Raw genomic sequence first — 23,364 nt, 5'->3', positions numbered from 1 at the left:
GTGCTAGGAAGTATAGCTTTTAAATTACGCATTTGGTAGTACAATATTCATAATAATGTCTTCTGATGTTGGTTTGTTGCTGTCTGTGCTTAGCTGGTAGGGAATTGTATCTCTGATGTTAAGACTCTAGGATCATATTTCTGTTACTGAGGTAGGTAGTGGGTGAATAAACTTCATTCAAGCTGTGTAAAACTTGGCAGCTAATTCTGGCAAAAAAAGCAGTGCTCCCCTGCTGTCCTCCAGAGATCGAGATAGCTTTTGCAAGCCTACTTTATTGTTCTCCAGGTGGGAGTAACTGGCACTTCCTGGGGGATGGGGAGAAATAGCTTTCTGAAGAGGGGCTCCTTCAATGATTGTAGGCTGGGATGTATCATTTCCGCAGCTGCAAGCATCATAACAAGAGCCCTGAAGGATAAGGTTTGAAAAGAAAGGGAAAATGATAAAACTGCTAATTGTATAGGATGCTAAGAAAAGGGAGATGGGAAGCTTATAATAGTGATTAGTGTACTGTGGAGAAGAAATGAGATGTAGCCTTCTGCATTACAAGTGTGCTATGGTTTATTCTTCTGAGCCATGTTTGGTCCTCTGTGAGTCATTCTCAGAAGAGAGGTGGGGCTGTTGCTGCTCTTGAAAAGCTATCTGAATTTGCATTCACTGTTTCTGAAACAACTTCTACACAAGGCAGCAAACACTTGGTATATCCTCAAGTCTATCTTAATTTTTTCCCCTTCTCAGGGGATTATTAGAATGTGTCTAAGTGACCTAAAGAATGTTTCTGCCCATTTGTAAGTGGTGCACTGTTTGTTTAAGTTGTGGGAGTATTGCAACCTTAGCTTTCTTTTGAATGTGACATGATGTGAAAATAAAGCTTATATTAATAAATCAAAACCAACCCCCAAAATGAAACTGGTGCAAGACTGGAGAAGATGGAAACTTGGAGTATTCAAGCAATATACTTCTAAAAATACAGTTTAAAATGGACTGTACAAAGGAAAATCCCGCATCAGAGGTCTTTCTTGAACAGGTCCATGGTGGAGGTCTCTGACCTAATTTAAATAGGACCCCTAATGTTTTCAGCTGAGTAGATGCTGGGGGTGGGGAGGATGTTCTGATGGAATGGTCCAGTGCCCAGTCTTGAAGGGAGTGAATAAATAGTGGGTGTCTGCCTTTTTTCTTCCTTTGGAGTCACAGCACTGAATAGTGCATTGAATTTGTATGGTGCATCTGAAATAAGACTTGTTTCTGGTGTAAGATGACAGTTTATATATGCTTCCCCCCTCTGAGTAAGCAGGCAGCATAAATGCCTTATTTCTTATTTCTTTCTCCTTCTGTTGACAATCTTCAATATACATGTGGATATTTTTGAGAGAACATTCTGTTTACTTGCGAGAATCTAAGCTGTAACTCGTGATACAAAGGTGTATTAGAGTTTGCAGTATTATGTTTGGAGAACAGTTTCAAGGATGTGTTACATCCTTGATGTCAGATGTGTTACATGACATTTAAATTCATGGTTCTGTAGAAAGATATTTGCAAGTATTTCCTGTGAACACTGAAGTAGAAAACAGGAAAAAATGACAGTAAACCTCTAATTCAGAATTTATCTCCTCATAATTGATCTTTGTTTGCAAGGGGAAAGAATGAAGCTTTGGTTTGTTTTGAAATGTGATGCTTTTAGTCTTGCAGAGGATGTACATGATACAAGCTGGTTGCCCTCATTATTGTTTGATACGGGGTGTAGTGAGAGGGAATCGAAGAGAGGGAGAATTTCTTACATGTGTTGCTCCTTAAGTGCCATGTTTAGTATAACGCCTTCTCTATAGTGTTTTGTGATGGAGCAGGTGTAAAAGGGCGTTGAAGGGAAATGGCAAGGTGTTCTAGAACCTTGGCATTCTTAGCCCAGCCCTGTTGTGCATGTCATGTGCAGTGTGATCACTGGTGGCTGAATCATGGTTATCCTTCATGATGATTTTACAGATGGGACTATTTCTGGCATGTTCCAATATTTCACAAATAAGTTACATTCCAGATGGGTTGCAGGCAGAGAAACTGGGGTTGGTATTTCTCATATCAAGAGACGTTACCTTTCTTGATTAAGGCAAATTAGTACAGTGCCCTTCATAAAGGTTTAAAGTCAAAGTGATGGATTTGACAGATAGAATTAAAGTTCAAATAAAGCAGATCCAAAAGTTAGCTACTTGGGCATGCACATCGCAAAGTTACAACAAGATTTACATCTTTTAGCTCTAGTGTTGCATAAAGAAGGTATCTCCTGCATAAACAGTTGCATCAGTACAGTAGTATGTTAGCATAATAGGCTTCTTCCCTCCGAGTAGTCTTGTAGCACATATCACGTGCTAAAAGTTTGTCATTAACTTTCATTGTATTGCAATTCTTGTAATATGAAGTGTTCAGCTGCCCCCTTCCCCAACCAATTTGCCCAAACCAAGTTTCTGAAATTGTAATACAAAATTTCCAGCTGCTGCTTGGATTGAAGACGATTAGAGAATGAAGTTGTTGGCAAAGTCATAGCTTCATTTTCTCACAATTAAATATTGAAACAATCTTTTAATTTTCAAAATATGACCTAATGGCATTTTTGGGCCCAACTCATCCCCTTGCCTAAGTAACCTGTGCAAAACAGTTAATCTGTATTGCTTTTTTTTTGCACCCATAATAATTAATCCATTCATAAAGACTGCCTGTGTAAACTTAATACTGCTTCCAGGTAATGGGTGGTTTCTTGTGACGTTGTCAAATATTTTGGAGTCTGTCCTGCCTGCACTTGAGCACTGGTAATGCTTGGAGCATGAGGATCTATCTTCAGTACCATGTTTGACATTCAGGCTCAGACATTACTGCATGACATTCAAATTCCCCGTGACTTACTTTCTTTTGTAGCTCTCAGTCCTAGCACCAAAGTGTCTGAAACAGTGACAACTATGTTTTCATGTTACAGCTTGACTGAGTTGTCTCTGTTTTTTCTGTACAAGAAATGCTGTAGTGATTTACCCAAAGCTGTTCCAGTAGCCTGTGGAAGAAAGAATTAGAATTTTAGGGTCTTCTATCTGTTGAGTTGTGTTGCATCTTCAGGCTGCCGGTGAGTGAATGGCACAGCTTTTGTAAACGTTTACCAGTACTTTTGAAGTAGTCTAGAAACTGGAACATTAAATATTTTCAGTTGGAATTCAAAATCCTGAATAACATGGAACTGGCTGATACCTCCTTACGATCTGGTGTGAGTTACTTACCCACCTTTTGTAGAGAAGGTCTGTGAAGAAGTTACTTAGCCGTGTGATTCAGTTACACTAGGAATACACTTTAGCCAGTTTCATGTTTGCGTACAATTGTTTGACATGTAGCTTTTTAACCTGTAGTCAAATAAGAAGTTCTTACAGGAAGAAACTTCTGTAAATTTGTAACCCTTATTTCCTTTGTCTGTCCATTTTGCATACACAGATAGGTGTTGTAGAAAAATATTAAAGAGAAATTAGTGTCTTTATCATAGTGAATGTTCACAGAGGGTCAGATTTCTATGGGTTATCTTCAGTTCTGACCGTTCTCAACTTTGAAACCATGATCTTTTCTTTGCATTAAAATCCATTTTGATATAGATCTAGAAACTATCCTGTCATGCAGTCTCTTGCATCTCAGTAGTCTGTATGCTAAATCTGTTGGCAACTAAAAGAAAAAGGAAAAAAAAAAAAGCAGAAAACTAATCAGCTTTGAATACTGATGATTATTCATGAACTGGTCGAAAGTTCATGAATTTTATTTTTGAAAAGTTTCTGAAGAAAAATGTAAGTTTTTCTTTGTGTTTCTTCTTGTAACTGAACTGTATGAAAGGTGTTGTTCTGTTCTTGCAACAGAATTTCTCATTTTTCTGAAGTTATGCTTCTCTGATTCATTTATGAAGAAAAAATTTGTGTAGGTTTTCTGACAAATCTTAACCCCCAACCCCCTTTGTGTGCGGGAGTTAGATTGGATATTGGAGATTAGAGGTACCATTGTTATAAATAAATTCGCAATTTTAATGCAAAGATCTGTCTCTTGCTGTATATACCTTAGAGTGACAAATATGAAGAGAAATATAAAACTGCCAATTTAGGAATAATTCAGACTTGTGCTGCTTTGAATTCAGGAATTTAAATTGATGTATTCACAGCTGAAGTTTGAAGGCTAATGTGTTTATAATAGTCTTTGTCCCTGCATTTGTCAATACTCAAGAATTCAGCATGACACTCGTTTCTTTTTGGACCAGTGGATACATTCGGAGACCAGTCTTCCCACTTCCTTTCCTGCTCCCCCACTTAAAAGTAATTCTCTGAGCACCAGAATGATGGGTCTGTGACTTCTGCTCTTTATCAAATACAAGTCTTTGGTGCAAGTGTATTTGCAGAGAAGGGGTGTTTTCAGCGCTGATAGAAGCATGCTGGGTCTGACCTCTTTCTGCATCTGGGGCCTGTCTCTGCTAGTAGGGCTGTGTGACAAGTCTTCTGCACCAGGATTACAGTTAGGAGCTTTTGTAGTACAGTGATCATGACTGGTTTTCTTGTTTTCCTGATTTGAAGTTTAAAGGCAAATCCATAAAACTGTTTGCTAGACTTAAGTAGTTGATGTCATATTTTGGGGGTGAAAGGATGATGTCTTTCCCGAAATATTATGTCATATGATGAATAAAAATGAAGATTTGTCTATTCCAGTGCACTTCATAACACTTAGCTAACAGTGTGGTTGTTCAGGGAAGGTATTTTTAACAGTCAGTGGCTTGGAAAACTTTTGAAACAGTTGCTGCACCTAGCAATGTCCTGAAACAGTTCTGTGTTTATTAACTTTTCATTGTCCTCTTCTCCTTGAATTTGTCTAATACTTTTTGAAACAACTTGTACTTCTGCTGCAATATGTATAGCAATGAATGCTATGTTGCATTATGTAAAAAAAGTATTGCCTTGGTAATTTTTCAAATGTGCACTTTAAAAAAAAAAAAAGAGCAATTGCTGCTTTTTAATGTCACTTATGCCTCCTGGAGGAGAATGTTATTATTGAGGACTTACTTGACATTTTGCTGCACAGCACCTGTTGGTGGAAAGATAAAAGGGCCAAAAGGAAAGAGAAATGGGAGGGCAGAACCTGTGCAGAGTGAAAAATGCATATAGCACAGCATGAATCCTTCTTCTGAAGGCCTTTGCATACAAATGTTTTCCTAAGAAGCAGTGAAGCTGACTTCTCTCCAACAGCTGAAAGAGTTCCACCCAACTAAGTCCCGAAGAAGTATTTGGGTCAACTTCAACATGTTTATTGCAAATACAAGCAGTTTTCGCTTTAAAGCAGATAACACAATCAAAATCCCTAGACTGTGATGTGTTATTAGAAAATGTGTTATAGTTGGTCTCACTGAATTGATGTAATTTCACCTGAGCTTAGCCACATCTTACTCGGTTTGTAACCAAGTATGTTAATCCCAACAGCCTACTTCTCAAAAGTGCTTAAGACAATGGTCATATCATATTATAGAAACTATTATAGAAACATACCTGTGATAGCTTTTTTCTTTTTGGAAAACTTACATATCTGACTCATATTTTTTTCTAGTGCAAACAGAGACATAAAGGGCAAATTCTGAATCAGCCAAGAATTTTGGAGTTCATCTCAGGAGAAGAGAGAAAAAAAATGTAGACACACAAATAGGTTAAGTGGATTCTAATGTCAAATCTATAGCCAGACCTGTGCTTAGCATTTCAATTGATTTAAACTGAAATATGCCTAACTGGTTAATGAAATAGGGAAGAAAGGTGCCATGCAGTAGAAGAATAAACTGTTCAGTTGACAGCCAGTGAATGCACACCTGGACTACAAAGCCGTATCTATGCAGAAAGGGATGTTGCTGGCAGAAACTTTGTAATTCTATACCTTTGTAAGGAACAAGAGCAGCAGTGTCTCACTTGCAGGCATACTCCATGGTGAAAAGCAGACAGATGGAAAATGGCTGTATATTTACCTCTGTGCTGTTACTTCGGACACAAAAAGGAGTCGAAGATGCTCTGAAAAACTGAGAGCAAGTCCTTAGGTCTGAATATCAGGATAAGTTGTCTGTTTTCTGGCTTTTCTTTCTTGTTCTTGCTTGCTCCTTTTTACACCACATGGTTCATCTGTTTGGTTGTGAACCAGTGAGTTAGAGAGGTGTCTGTGTTCAACATTCTGCTTGGGAAGCAGGAGAGATAGGGATATTGCTCAGAGTTAAGTGTTCCCCAGCAAATATTGCTGCTTGTACCTCTAGAGTGTGGAAAGGAGATTGATAACCCACAGGGAGGGGAAGACATCCTCTGAACTCATGAAACGTGAGGACCCCTGCAGAGAACAGTGCTGGGATACCAGTCTCCCTACAGCAATTCCCTGAAATAAATACTGAAGTGATACTCCTGGGCAACCTGATCTATTGGGTGGCATCCCTGCCGATGGCAGGGAGTTGAAACTAGATGATTTTTAACGTGTCTTCCAACCCAAGCTGTTCTATGATGCTGTGGTACTGGAGACCAATTCAGTACCCCTAGGAACTGGGAGAGACAGCTCATGGGGCTGAATGTTTAAGATTCTGATAGTTTTAGGAACATATCTCCAGACTGTGCTGCCATTCAGAAAACACAGGTCTGGGGTAAAGGCACTCAGCTATACTTCATTCCTTAGTACACCCAAGGTGTGTGCAGTTAACATGCACAGACCCCTTGGTGTTTTATTGCTTAAGCAATAATGCTTATTGCTTATCCCTGCTTATGCAGGGATATACATCCCTGACTTCTCTAGTGATCATTCTGTCCTGCTCTTAGAGCCTGGGGATTTATAATCCAAGTAGAAGAGGCTACTGTAAAGAAATAGGAGGAAAGGAGAAATTTTTGTACCAACAGACAGAAGGCAATGTGGGAAGCTAACTGGCATGCAATTATTTACTTTCACAAGTCCTGAACCCTTATTATTAAAGCTATTCCAAATACATTTTGAGTAAATAGTATTCTGGCTGGACAATGATAAGAAACAAATGGTGTGCTCTAACCATTTTGCCATCTCTTTCCTGGAGGTAGTGCAGCCCCCACTGTGCCCCACTAGGGCTCGTGCTGCAGCACATGGTGTTCATTTCATCCTTTGGAGGAAGGGTTTGCATCCTTTATGTATCTGCAGCGTAATCCCAATGAACTCCTTTGCTATGCTGCAGATACAGGAGAACAACTGACATAGCAAGGAGTTATAGCTAGGGGTTGACTTGGATGCATTTAATTCTCAATGTTGTAACAATGCAGTTATTTGATGTATCAGCTAGATGTATGAGAGAAAATTTCGTAAGTGAAATGGCCAAACTCAGAACACAAATATATCCTACCCTCTGTTAGACACTAGGCTTTGACAACAAACCAGGTTTTGACATCTACTCTGGTTTTGAGTGTTTTGAGTACAGATGTGCCTTGGTAAAGAAGGCACTGCTTTAATTTGCCCATAACATTGTACAAAACCAAAAGTCAAACAAGCTCCAGTACAAAAAGCAAAGTGTAGAATGAAAGCATAACAGGAAAAGTAGCATGGACAGCCTCATCATAAGCAAGAGTTTTGCATGTAGTAGAAACCTCTGTTCTTTAATAACCAAGAGAGGTTTGGATCCATTAAATCCTAATAGCTTTTGCATATTCTAGAATTGAAATGCCTGAGTGAATATGCTGATGTGAGACAAAATGAAGTGGCTTGTTTGAGATCAAAGTTTACCCATCACCAGTTAACATAAAGATGAGTGCCTTTCTATGAGTCTGTGTGGATGGAAGGCTAGTTATAAGTGTTTGTATACAAATGACTGTGAACCACCTTGGCCCGAAACAAAATTGAGAACTAAGGGAACACAAGAAGTAGTGGGGTGTGGTCCACCCGTTACATGTGCCACATGGCAGGAAAATAATTGCAAAGCATAGAAATTCAAACTTCAAGAGCAACCCCAAACACAGTGAAGGACATTTTATCAATCCCGTTTTCCAATAAGAAGAACAGCATTTAGTCTCTTCCTGTACCTTTCCAATTGCTTCCCAGCATAAAGTCACCCAGGCTGCTTTAATATTTTCTGCAAAGTGTTATTTGAGATTTCTTTTGTGATGAAGCCAGCCCTCCTGCTTCTCACTGCTGTGAGAATGAGTGGGAGGCCAAGGGGAGGCATTTAATTAACTGGGGTTTGCACCACAGTGCTGAATGTCTGGGATTCTTGGAGGGTTCAACTTGAGAAGATATTTAGGTGTTTGTAGCTGGCTGTTTGCATTATTGAGAGATGGGGTCTTGCAGCTATGTAAGCTAAATTCTGATATGTTATGAAAACTATCTGTGTAACTATTGTAAATTTATTTTCAAAGTTTCTCTACATTTGTCTTCCCCACCAAAAATGTGGTGGTGCTGGGGGAAGATAACTATTGGTATGTTACTTTTTAGTTAAGACATTAACACAAAAAATTAATTTTTACGTTTCTAGTGAATTTTTTTTCTTTACGCACACATCCCCCATGGAAGGTATAGCATATTGGTTACTTAAGGGTTAAATCATCTTGCTTTGGAAGCAGCTGGGCAGTTTACACTCCTTGCTGGGCTGTACAAAAATACTTTTCCTTTGAAGTCCCGGGCGGAGCGGCTAAGGGTAAAACCTGGAATGGGGTTGCAGCTAGCAGCTTGTAGTGGGCTTAACTGTGCAACAGGCAGCTGTGCTTGCAAATGTAGTATGAGATGGCAGAGAAGGTCAGGGTTTCTTTCTCTCTTGCCTTTAAAGTCTCAGTGTGAAGGCTTTCTTTATGAAATTCTTCAAATGCTATTCTTGGAAAATTGTTGGATTGGGACAGGTTGCAAGAATTGTAGATTAAAAATATCCTTTCCCATAAAGACAGGACAAATATAGGGTTCCTACTGAAAGTTCCTTGGCTGCTTCAGATTTGATCTGGTAGTGAAATACGCACAAGTACACACTGCTGCTGTTTGTAGTGACACAGATTCACCTCTGCTGAATGGTGAGAAAGAGGTCAAACTCCTTTGAATAATGTGCGTGCTAGGAAGACCTTTCAGAGGTCTTTTTTTTTTTTTTTCTTTTTTTTTTTTTTCTCCCTGGTTTGCCTGAACCTGCAAAATCTTAGACCTGGTGCCATATCTGTAACGTGATAGACTCTCAGTTTAGCAGTGAAACCATTGACATGGTGATGGGAGTTCTGGCACCTGCCCTGGATGGCTGAAATCAAGTTGGGGGACATCATGTTTCTGAGGAAAGCCACTAGGTTTATAGTGCTGTACAATAGGAAGCCTTCTTCTCTGTTGAATACAGCATGCTACTAGGAATGAAATGTTTAGTTTCATAGTTATATGCTAACTATGAATGAAATTGCCTGATACTGCTTAAAAGCAAATCTTTTCATAGATGAAACTTGATGCAAGCTCAGCTCCAGAACACTTGCTGTTTCCTGCCACTGCCAGCAGTGAAACTAGACAAAATGTAGTTGCTCTCTGCTTTTCTAGGGTAGTGCTTGGCATTCTGGTAATTAGTTCTTGAAAACACTTGTATGCTTTTTGGGGGGGAAGGTTTGAATCTGAGAGATACTTTTTTTTTAACCGTTATATGAAACTGTGGAGAAGAAAATTCCCTTTAGCAATCACTGCCAAAGAAAGGACGATCAAAAGCAGTTTATCAACCAACTAATGAGGAGCTGACATTAAATGTCTGGCTTTATTTGACTGGTCTGTGCTCGGAAGCCTTCTGTCTGTTTATGACTTCAGGAAAGAACTTTATTTTCCTTGGTTCTCAACCATCAGTCTGTCAAATTCTTTCTTCAGGAACTGAAGGGAATTCATATACTGCTGTCTTTGGGTGGGGGAATGTGGAAAGTTGCTTTACATTTAATTCCTACCTGAATCTATGTAACTTGTCCCTGTCCTCATATAAGTAAGTTTGTAAGCTCATTATTTTATTTTGTTTTATTTTGTTTTATTTGATTTTTATTTTGTAGCTGCTCCTTTTGTTAGAACCTTGGTTTGAAATAGGAGTTAGTTGCCTGGCTTCTTATGTGTTGACTGCATGGCTCTTTTTATATGGCTTCGCAAGTGCAAGAATTAAAGAAAACCTTCAATCCATTTGCCATGTTGTCAATTTGTAATAATTATCATATTTCAGTTTGATGCCAGGGATGTTTCCCACTTCTGTGCTAAGAGAGAGGTAAGTTGATGGGCCTTCGTGTTATTACTGAATATCTTTAACCAAATGGAGTCTAGAGAAGCAAGAATGTGTAACTGGTATACAGTGACTTTGCTGTGCATAGCTGAAAGACTAACACTAAATTGTCACACTCAACAAGTTCCTAACAGGAGGAAAATACAGTCTGTTCAAATGTTGTCACAGTGGCATATGTATGTTTACCATATGTTTTTATGTGTCTGACTCTCAGGGGTCACAGGGGCATGCATGCTGTCTCAGTGTGTTAACAAAGCCGCTCTTGGGCAGGAATGGGTGCTACTGCTTTGCCCAAAACTGTGCAGGCAAAGCAGATATTATCAGTGCTGGCCCTGGGGCATAAAATAGAAAGATCAAAGCATATGGCAGCAGCACACAGAGGCTCTTCAAAGCCTGAGTAAGGCAGGATTGATAGAACGAGAAAGCTCTTGCTGATGTAATCACAGCCTGTGAGACAAGTTTTTTTTTTTTTTTTAATTTAAACAAAGACACAAAGACGGTCCTTGTTTGTTTAGAGAGGTGAAGCGTGTGCCATGGAGGTAGGGCAGGGGTACCTGAATGTTTAGAAGATTTCCGTGCATGGAGCCCAGGCATTTTGAAATATCTGCAAAGTTGCAGTTTTACTTACTTCACTGTGTACAGCTTCCGCATGTGGTATTCTCTCACTTGCGGTGTCCATGTGGGATCAAGTAGGAAAATGGCAATGGAAGGAATGCTTGTTTTCAGACTGCCTTCCTTATTAAAATTGAAACTGCTTTGTTTTCTCTTGAGAACTCCAGTTAAAAATTTCTTGGTTTTGCTTGTAAAGGAGTACAGGCAAGCTGGAGTCATAGGGAAAGTGATAAACCTTGTTCATTGACAAGAAGCATGGGTTGTCCAGGCACAAACTATGAATAAGACACAGTTTTTCCCCTCTCGTGTGTGTGGAAAGAAGGAAGTAAAATAGAGGTGTGACTTTACTGTAACAGATGTGTAGGGATGGAAGGAGTTTCCAATCTTTTCCTTTACAAACTTCAGTTCTCTTTGTATGCTGCAGCTGCAGAAGTGCCACAGAGCTGTTTCTGAACCTCTATTCTGATTATAAAGGTGAGTGATAGAGAACAGCTTTTCAAAGGGAACTTTGTGAAATTGTGAGCTACAGCATGGTAGTACAGCTTTTCCACCCAAAGGTGTATTTGTAGATGATGAGAGCTAGTACAGGCCGGTATGCAAAACCTATATGACCATATGGGCATGATACAAAGTCTGAATGAGTAAGTATTGCCAGAGAGGCAACGTATATTAGTTGATGTAGTTGCACTGATTCCACATATTTGAAACTCAGGCAGAACGAGATCATCTGCTTGGATCGTGAGTAAAGTCTCCATACATATGTCTGCTCTTGGTATAGACGTAGGATATGTATGTGTGACAGCCTGAACCAGTCCTCACTGGAGGGAGAGCTTCTCCGGTTAGTTTCTGGAGAGCTGTTAAAATTCTGAAACTGAAAACTAACTTCACTATTCTTCATTATTTCATTTACTTATTGTTTAAAAGACAGATCTAATGGGTTTAACTCAGTCCCAAAATGTATTGTAGGATGACAAAAACCACAGTGGTTATTTCTAGTGGATAAAATCTCCAGCTTTCCTTCTCCCATGGCCATGAAACTATTTACAGTGCAGTTCAGATTAGTACCCAAAATTGTGGCACTGTGAAGTCTGAAAATCTATCATGGTGGAAAGGAGGACTGTTGACTTTCATGCTTCTTTCCAGGGTTGAAGCTACATTTATAGTCTGCTAACTCAGTTCATTACCTTAATAAGAGCTCCTGGCTCAAGAAAGGATGCATCCTCTTTATTGTGGAGTATCTGAGATGATAGTGGCATTCCTGTGTTGTCTCATGTGGAAGTCTCTCAGTTTTTCTGGTTAGTATCAAAATGTCTATCCCCCATCTCCTTGGACCTCTCTTCTGCAGTGCTCTTCCACAGATGTGTCTGATTTGATACTTGACACTAGTAAAAGAGCGTCAGTGCAATTGAAATACACCAATTTTGGTTTCTAGTTACCAAACCTTCAGGCACCAGTAAATTTGCACATCTTACAGTGCTCTGAGATGGGCTCTGACATGCACTTTTGTTAATGCTGCAGGCACTTTACCCTCACGAAATGGAGAGGCTAGAGAGAAATTCTGGGATGGGAATCCTAGCAGTTACCATGGCTTTCTGGGAACGTATGCAATGGGTTTAAAATAATTCCTTTCTGGGAATCCTAACCAGATTTGTGGGGGACACATGATTCCGGTCTATTTTAATAGACAACAGTTGGTAAAGCAGAGGTTTCTCTATCCAAAGAAGAAGATGCATTGGAAAGTTCTACCATCAATATGGCATCCCCATGCCTCTGCTGCTAGTGAGCAATAGAATGAAAAAAGAGTTTTTAGCTTATTTCCTGAGTGCTTTACTGAGTTTGGGCTGCCAATTCTGTCAGCAGTATCTTTTGATTCATCCAACCAAGTGAATTAGCACAACTGCCACACCAAGTTAACCTAAAAATTTATCTGCTCCAATGACTTTCTCTGGCAGAATCTAGTGGCAGATACTTATGAAGGAATATAAGATTAGAGCAAGCACATGGTGAGGATTCTGCAGTACATGCTTCCAGGCTCCGCCAGCTTGTGCCTTAGAATTTCCTATTAGCATTAACTAATACGTAAGAGCTCTTGATGTCTTTTTCTTCCACAATTTTTTCCATCCTGTTACTTTGTAGATTGCTTGTCTGAATTTGAGAGAGCAAGGGGAAGATCTGCTTTGGCCTTGTGAGGGCATACTATGACACTGTACTTATTTTTGGAGAGCAAAAGTGTCAGAGTTGTTGTGTCACAGTGCAGGAGGTCTAGAAAAACAGTTTAGTTGGCACCTAGTTAAATTGCTTGCTAACGTGAATGGGAGGAAGAAGAGTAAATCTCCAGAATTTTGTCTCATTCTCTACTGTTCAGCATAAGTTCCATAGATCTTTTTTGAGCTGCAGGGGAAAAAGTGTTGCCAGGAAGTAATTGTTCTTTCTGTCTTTCAAATTCTGTGCAGCAGCTGCATGGTCTTTAGCTGCTTTTAATGTTTAGAGCTCTTTGTACAAAGGAGTGTTAGTCTGATGTAATGTCTTGCTCTGCAATACATTCCCTGTGAAGCCATCTTTTGTCTGGATGGCCCTATTGTAACCATTCCTATACTTGTGAATGAACAGGAAGTTGATGATGATAGTGAGCAGATGAGTTTGATCTTGAACAGGTTTTACTCAGACTTCAGCTTTAGAGAGTTTTATAGGAACTGAGCTGTACCACTGTTAACTGCAGTCAGATTTGTTCATTTAAATTTTCTTTGTTTAAAGAAACTGGAAAAGATTAGTAATCTAGGAAAGAGTGTGCTATATTTTTTTAATTGAGCAATGACATTGCAGATACAAATCCATGAATGTTGTCAATCACCTGTTTTTATCTTCAGAATAATGAGTTCAGTTATGTATGATCAGAGCTGATGACAAAACAGGACCATGCACATCCAAGAAAAACTAGGGAAGATTACTTACAGCAGCCCAGGTAGCAGTGGTCAGTATGAGGGAAGAGGGAGATCTTCCCCACAGCTCTTCCTCCACCCACGTGTTTTAAAGCATATTGCTTTAGGCTGATAACGAAACACATCCTTAAAGCCTGACATGAACAGCATTAAATGTTGTGGAGGTCTTGGCCTTTGTCTTTTGGATTGACAGAGGATAGAAAGAGGAGTTTATCAGCTGAAGTACTAGCATGCATGTATCTACAGTGCACAGTATCAAGTTCCAGCATAGCAAGCTAGTTTAAAAAGTTATTTACTGAAAGATGATGTGTTCTTGCACAGAAAACCTTTATTAGTCTGGGTGAACGTGTTAAAGGGCGAGTTGAATGCTAATACCGGGCTGACAGCAATGAAGAATAGTGGGGGTAAGGGGCTGACTCCTTAACATTGAAAAATCTTTACTAACTTATTTCAGGCTCCTGGGCCTGAAATTGCTTCCTGTTGTGGCAGTAAGAGAAAGATTTGAAGTCAGTAATAAGTTAGTTTATTACTGTAGTAGCTATGATGGTTTGAGGTGTTCTGAAAAAAAAAAAGGGGGGGGGGGTAACGCTATCTCATGGCGTTAGGTACTAGCAAGAAGCCAAAATATGGTATAGTATGTTAGAACCAATAATCTCTCTGAAGACTGATGACAAGTAGGTTTGCCTGCTTTTAGCTAACTGACAGAGGCCATACATGGTATGACAGTCACCAAAGCATCCTAACCCCAGCTCGTCTCACACAGGTGTTTTTTTCCTGTGACCTTTTTTTGGTACTCACAATGTATATTAGCTTTCTGTAGACATATAACCAACCTATATTTAAAATCCCTGATTAAATGAAGGGACTTTTATTTGTGTTTTTAATATTATAGACAAAGTTAGCAGTTCCCTAGCTGAGGAGTACAGAGATTTGTTTGTGTGTGTGGTTGTTATTTTCACAATGCCTAGCCTTTTCTGTTTATGTTGTTAGCAGGCACAGATCCCATTGAACTTGCTTTTATAGACCGTGCTCTGTGTATATCTCTGGCTGAATGCGCCATGCAAGGACCTTGGTCAAAGGGATTCTCATTTGCAAGTCACAGCTGTATATACAGTGGGTTCAGTATCAGTGCTCATCCTGGGAAGGATCTTGGTTAATTGTAATACATACCCAGGGACATTCACCAAGAGGAGCAAGGAGGGATTCTAAAAGACTTCTCAAAGTTGTGGCTAAAATTTCTTTTCCATCTTAAGGATAAAGTTTATTTTGAAAATATGACCTCAGTAGAAGCAGCACTGAAAATTTTATGAGAATATTGGAGTTATTAGGAAAGGAGCAGAGAGGAAAACAGCAGTCCTCGTGGATACCAGTGGCCTCCAAGCACCTGAATATTGCATGCAGTACAAGTCAGTGCATCTTCAAATTGGAAAGGCAGACTAGACAAAGGAGCAGGAAGATCACACGGTGTGGGGCAACCTCATGATTCAGCGGAGTGGCATCCACCAAAAAAGACTGACTTAGAACAGCTTGGAAAAGAGACTGTTGGTAACAGACTTTGAATAAAGTCTGGTGACTAAGGAACAATTAATTATTGGCTATTCCTTACAATTTAAGGACTTGGAGAGCCCAATGAATGAAATTCTTGAAGCAGCATTAGAATTAGAAAAAGGGTGTATATTTTTAACATGGAAAACTGTGTTACCTTGTTGTAGAATGGTGTAAAAGCCAAAAGCATGAGCATCGTCTAAAAGGGATTAGGCAAAGTTATGGAACATAGATGTGTTACTTACTATTAAACACAGTATTCTTGGTGAAGTCTGGAAGTTTTTTAGTTATTGGTAACATCAGTTAAGAGTCTGTATCAAAAGAAGAATCATTCTGCATCTGTTCTGCTTCTGTTCTCTATACTTAGGCAGTTGGCCGCTGTTGGAGATACGATACTGTGCCGGTTGGATTTTTGGTCACACCCTTTATGGCTGCTTTTATGACTTGCCCAACACTGCGTAGGAACTCTGTGGCAGAGGAAGCAATTCACTCTCTTGGGAAGCATTCAGCTGCTTTAACCACAACATTGTATTTTCTTTTCTCATAGAATCTTACCTCATTCGCTGCACACTGTCCAATTTTTATAATATGTGAGTGAAACATCCTACAGACAGCAGTCATTCGTCCCACACCACTGCATTCTTGGAGTACAGTTTACACTACTGATTTGCCAATCAGCGAGGCATACCTCAGTGGTGAGGAAGTGCCAACTGTAGATACATAGCACTAAAACCAAGCCAGTAAGCTCTGCTGCTGGACTTACTAGAGTGGGCTGTATGCCAGTGGTACGGGAGCTTTTTTTTTTTTTTTTTAAAAAAAAAAAAGTCTGTGTGGAAGAGAGGAAGTGATGGAGTAGTCTCAAAGAGAGAGTAGGTCCCACATTCGTGGCCGTTTGGAGAGGGAATCCAGCAAGAGATGGGAAAGGAAGGAGGGAAAACTTTCTTCATATCCCAAAGTTCAGCGCAAGAACCTAAACTAAGGCTGAATGGGTTACCTTAAATTTAGCACTTGAAGTATGAGACACTGGATACTCCAGCCTGAGCATTCCTATACAATTTAGATAAAAGCGAACATTTAGAACAGCAATGTCAGAGAAAATTATGTGGACCAAAAAAAATTCTTAGGTAAATTTTGAAGTTTAGAAAGTTCTGGAATGTTTGTTTTTCCTCCCATACTTAAGGGTGTCATAATATCATAAGCATGTACATTAATATTGTGTTAGAGAAGAAGCTGAGGAAAGCTGTTCTATTTTACAAGTTGCAGTTCTGTATTTAAAGTGCAGTTGAATTTTGCTCTTAGATGAGGGAATTAACCTCTTTGTAATGAAAACAAAATGTATCAGGCCTCCAGAATTTCAGAGACTTTCATTACTGTTGGTTTAAGTAATATAAAATGGATCCTTCAGAAACGAAGTGCTAAGTTTCTACAAGTGCCTTTGAAAGATTGAAGAGAAAGAAGGTTTGCTAGTTTCTTGAGTGCAGAATAGAATTCTTGTTCAAGATGTCAAAGCATAGACTGTGAGCTGTACTGTGAAACCATACATCGGCCTTGTATGCTGATGAAGTGTTTTGAACAGTGCACTGGACTGAGTTGTGGAGACCTGCAGTTTACATCTGACTTGGTTATTTACTGTGAGAAATAGATCAAATTGAGGTTGGAAGAAGGAAGAAGCATTTCACAGTATGCGAAATGGGGATATTTGCAGTGACTATTTCAACAGTATGCTATGTTAGAATATAGAATAGCTTTTTATTTCAAAGTCCTTCTTTTTGCACCCTACTACAGAACATTCTTCCGCGATGATTCAGTGTAGAGCTAATCTCATTCAAAATGGTTGCCAGTTGCCACTTGGAACAATAGGACTAAAGCCATAGGCTGCCATCAGGTGGCTGTTTTTAAGAAGGGCATTTTTTTTTCTGGTGGATTTGAGTGTTTCTTCCCATCTGATAGCGTAGAAGGTCTCAATGTTCACTAAATTCTTGTGAAAACAGTGCTGTTACTCATTACTTTATCTGAAATGAAGAAGCCAGTATACCAGGTATTTTCTTTAATGGGAAAAAAATACATTAATCTGTAATCTGTTTTCAGGAACAACTCTTTGCACCAGATTTATATGCCTTAATACTGGCCACAACTCATGTTTATTTTTGTTTTGTTTTGGTTGGTTGGTTTTTTAAGTACTCCGCTCCTTTCTGGTTGTGTGCATGCTTTCCCTATACTGAGAATGAGGAAGTTAAGCAAAGGGAGAGAGGATTGGTTTCTATCCAGTCTTAAAGGGAAATGACTTAGCTAGAGCAGAAATCCAGTTGCCTCCATCCTCTGTTAGGATTAAATCCAGTGAGTAGTTCTCACTGTCTGTTCCTCCCACCATGAAGTAATGCAGCCATGTAATACAAGTGTGTGTGTGTGTGTGTGTGTGTGTGTGTTCCTGGGGGCACCAGATCTCAGGAGCCATCAAGTGAGCAGTGAGGACATAACACGGATGCATAACAGAGGTTGGCCGGTGTGTTCCTGAGAGCCACATTGCTTACACTTAGAGGCTCAGAAGCGGAGAGGCCTTGACAGAATCCTGGAAGTGTAGGGCTGGAAGGGATGTCAGAGCAGTCTGGAAATGCATCAAATTCCTGCTGTTAGATAAGCCAAAGTATGATGAGAAAGTCACCTTGTCTTCCAGTAAAGGTGGTTCTGTTCCTTTGCATACAGCCTATTCCAGAGCCTCCTCTCAGGTAACTGCAGCAGAGACTTTTACTTCATCTCTATTTCCATTTTAAATAGGTCAGAGAAATTGTGCTGGTATTGGTGACATTGGATCTGACATAACTGTGTTTAAAACTAGATGCAATGCTTGGACTTTGTCCAGTGGATTTGAGTGCAAAGCAGGGGCAGAGCATGAAGGATGCTGCAGAGATAAGTTCTTGACAACTAGATGCTGAACGAAGAAGAGACATTCTAGAAACAAAGAGGAGGCTATACCTGTTTGGAGACAGGAGAGGAGAGAGAAGGAAAAGCTGGAGCACAACCAAATAGGAGAGCAGAGATATAAGAAGGTATGTAACAGCTATAGTTTGAAAGAAAAACTTAAGTAAAGTTTACCTGACCTATATGCTCTTGCTGTTTGTGTATTGTTCCAGGATGGCTTAAAGCCCATGAAACGTAAACACAAATCTGACTTAAAGGTAAACTTTGAAAAATTATTTAAGATTGAACTCTATCTGCAGATTGGAAAAAACATCACAAACATATTCTTGAGTGTTTTGGTTGCTGCAATGTAAGCTGAAGTTAAATATAGAGAGAGGGAGAGTACTTTCTAATTTAGGATAAAACAATACAGGAATATGATAATTATCCTCAAGTCACGTACTTATTCATTCATCTAGAAAATTTAAAGATTAAACTTTAGAGAAATGCTTGCAAAAGTTAAGAAGGGGAGGTGTCCAAAGTGGTGTAGTTCTGTAGCCACATAATGAAGGAAAATATGTGGTTAATACCCATAAAATCTATAGCTGATTTCAGTATTTTTCTTCCTCATATGTCATAAGACAGGTTTATGAAGGGATTTTCAGTAGACTAGGTCTAAACAGGGACATAGGGAGTCATTTATGGTGGAGGAGTGGGGAAAGACTGGACAGAGTATGCAGTGCAAATAGCTTTATATCAAGAGAGAGGAATAAAGAAGATCTCTTAGAAGTAATGCAATGTAGGGGGAGCAACTGAGAGACAATGTAGAAGAAGAAATTGGATGTTGGAAAATCTAGTCTGGGGGATGAGACAAACGGATGCAACAGATGACCTCAGCTGGGCCTGTGGTTCAGGAATGTGATACTTGTTTTCAGAATGGAGAAATTGTTTCTGTCACCACTGAACTGAGAGCACATCTCTGAAGTACAATCTCAAAGAGATGGTAATTTTTTTTTCCTGACAGTGAGCCCTTCTAGGAGTTCTCACAGAAGGAAACAGAGCTGGTATACACTGTTTCAGCTGTCAAGGAAGTTCTTCTCTGGGGTACTCAGTATGTTGAAACCGTAATAGCAAACATCAGTTAAGCACAACACCATGCATTTGGTCACCCTGTTGTGTGGTCTAGGCAGAGCCTGGTTCACTGTGTGCACACAAACTCCTCCTTACTGTCTGCTCTGCTGTTAAAGATATAAAACTCTGAATAAATATCCAGTATATAAGGTTTTCAACATCTCCTGAGTTTTCAATCTCTTAAAACCCTCCAGTGCTGATATGAACTCCTGTGTACTAAATTTGTCTGCTAACAACAGGCTTTTTTTATCAGCATTTGCACATCACTTTGAAATACAGAAATTCAGTATTTTGTGTTAGGTTGTCTAATGTGCCTTGTGGATGTGAAGGTCATTGGTATTTTTGTAATATTCAAAAACGTAGAGCATCTGAGACACAGGCTGAAGAAATTTATTTTACCTATAAGATTGTATGGTTTATAGAATCTTGATTGAGCCTTTATATAAGTATTCTTTCTTCACAGAGAGGGTTGTCAAGCACTGGAACCTGCTGCCCAGGGAAGTGGTAGAGTCCACATCCCTGACAGTATCTGAGAGATGTGTGGATGTGGCACTAATGGACATGGTATATGGATGATCTGGAAGGTCTTTTCCAATTCAAATGATTCTATGATTCTGTGATTCAAAGACTAATTCACATGTTGACCAAAGAAATATGGTGCATCTTTAGGGAATTAACTATCATGTTTTGGCCTTGAAAACTTTTTTCATGATGACTAACAGAAGTGCAGGAGTAATACTTTATCGCTGATGCAGCTTTTGCTTCCTTGGTGGTGCTTCCAGACTGACTTTTGGTCAAGGTGGTAATCAAGAACTTTCTAAATGTTAAAACTTCCATCAAACTTTGTATTGCAACCTAGAGTATTTGTTCAGACCATGTATAACTGTGACATTTGAATTTTCACTGGAGTTACTGTTTTCTGCTGACATCAACTGAAACTTCATGCCGTTCTCCATCCAAAATGCATATAATAGAAGTGTGTCTGTTCATTCTTAGCAAGTGCCAGCTGCTTTCTGTCTTTGTGTGTTTTGGGGAGGATTCTAGGCATGAATTGGGAGGTAAATGCAATGAAATTATTTCTGTCCTACCATTACCTGATAATTCAACAATTATATTTTAAAGTTATGCAGGCTAATTATGTCACTTGCCTAGGGAGGTTGACAGTCATTTTTCTAAAACAGAATAGTCCCTAGCTTTTGGGAATTACAAAACTCAGAATTGTAATTTTGTAATTTGGATTTTTTTTTTCATAATAGCACAATTTTGATTATTCTTTATTATTTTACTTAAACTGTTAGATTTCGCTGCTTGCATTTGCAGATGTTTTTCCTACATTTGAGGACTAGGAGATTAATTTTTAATTTTTATGTAAGATCCTTATGTATTCATTTAATACAAAGACTCGAAGTTCAGAGAATTATCAGAACAAGAATCTGTGGTTGTAAGCTGGATTCTAGGTTTTTGTTTGTTTGTTTTTTAATGCAAATGGTGCAGGTGGCTAGAAGTCTGTATTATCATCTCCTTCTTTCTCGAAGAAAAGTGATACATGCTTTGCTGGGTTATATTTGAAGGCAGTTTTTATTGTGGAACTATCTCCCAAGCTGCAACTATGACAATACATATTTATTTTCTCTGAGAAGTAATGAAACTACAACTGGCTGCACATTGTCTGCTGTACCTTCTTTGTCTGTTTCACTTGTAGTCAGTGAGCCAGTTTTAATTTTGAACTGAGCAGAAAGTTCATCCTTGGTGTCGCCTGCTACCTACTTCTGCCTACTGCTGCAGTGATTCAACAGGATATATCTGGATGAGTCTAAACAGTAATTCAAGTATCTGAAATGCAAAACTGGGTGGAGAGAAGGATTAAAATATCATAGCCCTTTCTCCCTTGCACTTTCCCTCTTGCAAATTGCAAAGCTACCCATTTTATATTGCTGGCTAGAACAGCTCCAGCACTATCCTCTGTCTCTGAACTTCATTCCAGCCTCAGGGGAAGCTGCACCTCTATGGCTCTCTCACAGCTGCTGGACTTTGATGGGGACATGCCTGTGCTCTTTCCACTGGCCTCCCTTGGCAACCAGCCCTTTGAAGATGACCTCTTGCTGTTTGCCTGTTGTCTCTCTTGTGTTGGATTATAGATGAGAGGTTGGCGTGAGAGGAGGGGGATGGGATATTGTGCATTTTAAGCCTCACTTCTTTCTGCATTCTCAGCTTTTTTTTTTCTGTGGCTTTTACCTCTGTATATGGCTAAAATGTTGTCATACACATGGAAAATGGTTTCTGGTAGAAACATACAGTTTCTGCTTGGCATTTGTGTGTAGGAAAATGGAAGTTTGATTAGTTTTGTGGTGAGGCCAGTGTGTTCTTCCTGTAAGAATCTACTCCCATAAGCTCCATTCTCCACACACCCCCATTTTAAGGACAACTTTGTTCTTAGTTATGAGGCAGCCTTTCTCTATCTACATGTTCCTCTTCCCTTCCTCTGGCCCCAGTGAATGCACCCTCTCAGAGACAACACAAATATATCATCTTGTTAATGAATGTTATGATGTGAAATGGAAAGAGAGGCTCTAGAACCCTGTGGCTGTGTTGCATTTTGCACAGACACTGACTACTTTTGGAAGTCAACATGACTGTGCTCTGTCAATACCGTGTTAGGAGAACTTGGTGCAATTAAAGCACTTCAGTTCTTGAGAGAAGAAATTTACCCTCAAATTAATCTCAGATACTTGCATCTCTTCTTGGAGTTCCGTGTTTGTGACCCTTTGAAGGAGGGAGAGGCCAGGTTTCTGTTAGAATGGGTTGAGGGTTTCTCTTGCAAGGTGTTTGGAATATTTGGTGTCCAACTGCTTTGTTGCAGTAGATCACTTGGCTACAGTTGATCTCTGACTGTGCAGTAAATCTGATGTGCTGAAATTACAGTGTTCTGCACATCTGTTACTGTGCATGGGCTACAGGTATCTGCTGAGTTTCTCTGACTTGAGGCAGCAGCCCTAGCAGGAGAATGTCTGAGAGCATGCTGCTACTGTTAGGTGTGTCTTTCAGCTGGCAGTTTTCTTCCTCTCCTGAGGAATTTGAAGCTGAGCCTTGGCACAGGTGAATTGTTCCCATCCACTTTACATGTTCTGTTAGTCACAGGTTGGGTGTCCAAAGGAATACAGGAATGATGCTCCTTCTTGGTTAAGGTGATAAGTGTCCAGATCAATTAGATCAGTGCCAATATCTGGTTCCCTAATTATTCTGGCTGCTTATCAAAGACTACCAATGACGTTCAAAAAATCTGACGGGTTGTGTATATAATACTGTCCTGTCTGTGTTGTAGAATTTTACTGGGCTTTTCTGGATGGTGGTTTTGTTCAACTGTGTATCTCTGTTTTTACATTTAATTGCAGCTTAGACTGGATTTCTCATCATCCCTCTTGGCATACTTCCTGGAGTAGAACGGATTGTGAGAGGATTTTAGGAATGCTTGATGCTCTTGGTATAGAAAAAGTTCGGTGGAACTCACTTGTGGGCTCATTGCTCACCACTGGGTCGAACCACATGGTCATAATTGATGGCCAAGAACAGCACACAGCTGGAATGTTCAAGTCCTATAATGTTACATTTTGTGGTAATTTGGGTTTTGGCAGGATGTTCTTTTTTAAAACTGAAAACAAGCAAACAAATCTGAAAGAGAAATGAAACTGAATTATAACAGCTAAGTTTTGTACTTGTGCTGGAGGCTGAATGTTACTCTCTGCACAGCTAACCTCAGCGTTCTAACGAAGCACAAGGTGATGAGGAGATGCCTCTGGCTTTCACCTTGTTAGAAGGGCTGCTGTGTTCTAGCTACAGCCAGCATAGACACCTTATGTTTTATCAGGTTGGAGAGACAATAGCAACTCCTAGCTTTTTAATCTTTTTAATGACTCTTTAGTCCTTGAAAGATTATGTTTTCCAACTTGTACAGTTTTGGATTGCCCATCTGTAACGGCATAATTTTATATCTTCTTTAGACAGACCGATACA

General features: G+C 39.5%; 1 protein-coding gene across 5 annotated transcripts in view; it reads left to right on the top strand.

The window, feature by feature from the left end:
* The window catches only part of ZNRF3 (zinc and ring finger 3), a 113,391-nt gene that overhangs the window by 35,281 nt on the left and 54,746 nt on the right, over window positions 1-23,364 (top strand). The window contains exon 1 of one of the 5 annotated variants that reach the window (XM_080558994.1): window positions 430-18,371. The exons of the other annotated variants lie outside the window; for them this stretch is intronic. The gene's annotated coding sequence lies outside the window, so the exon portion shown is untranslated. Of the gene's footprint in view, window positions 1-429; window positions 18,372-23,364 lie in introns of those variants that run through there. 5 annotated transcript variants of the gene reach the window in all.

The sequence above is a fragment of the Anser brachyrhynchus genome, assembly GCF_964034855.1.
Source record: "Anser brachyrhynchus genome assembly, chromosome: 17".
Lineage (NCBI taxonomy): Eukaryota > Metazoa > Chordata > Aves > Anseriformes > Anatidae > Anser > Anser brachyrhynchus.
The sequence above is the reverse complement of the archived record's forward strand: the minus strand, read 5'-3'. Positions and strand labels throughout refer to the sequence as shown.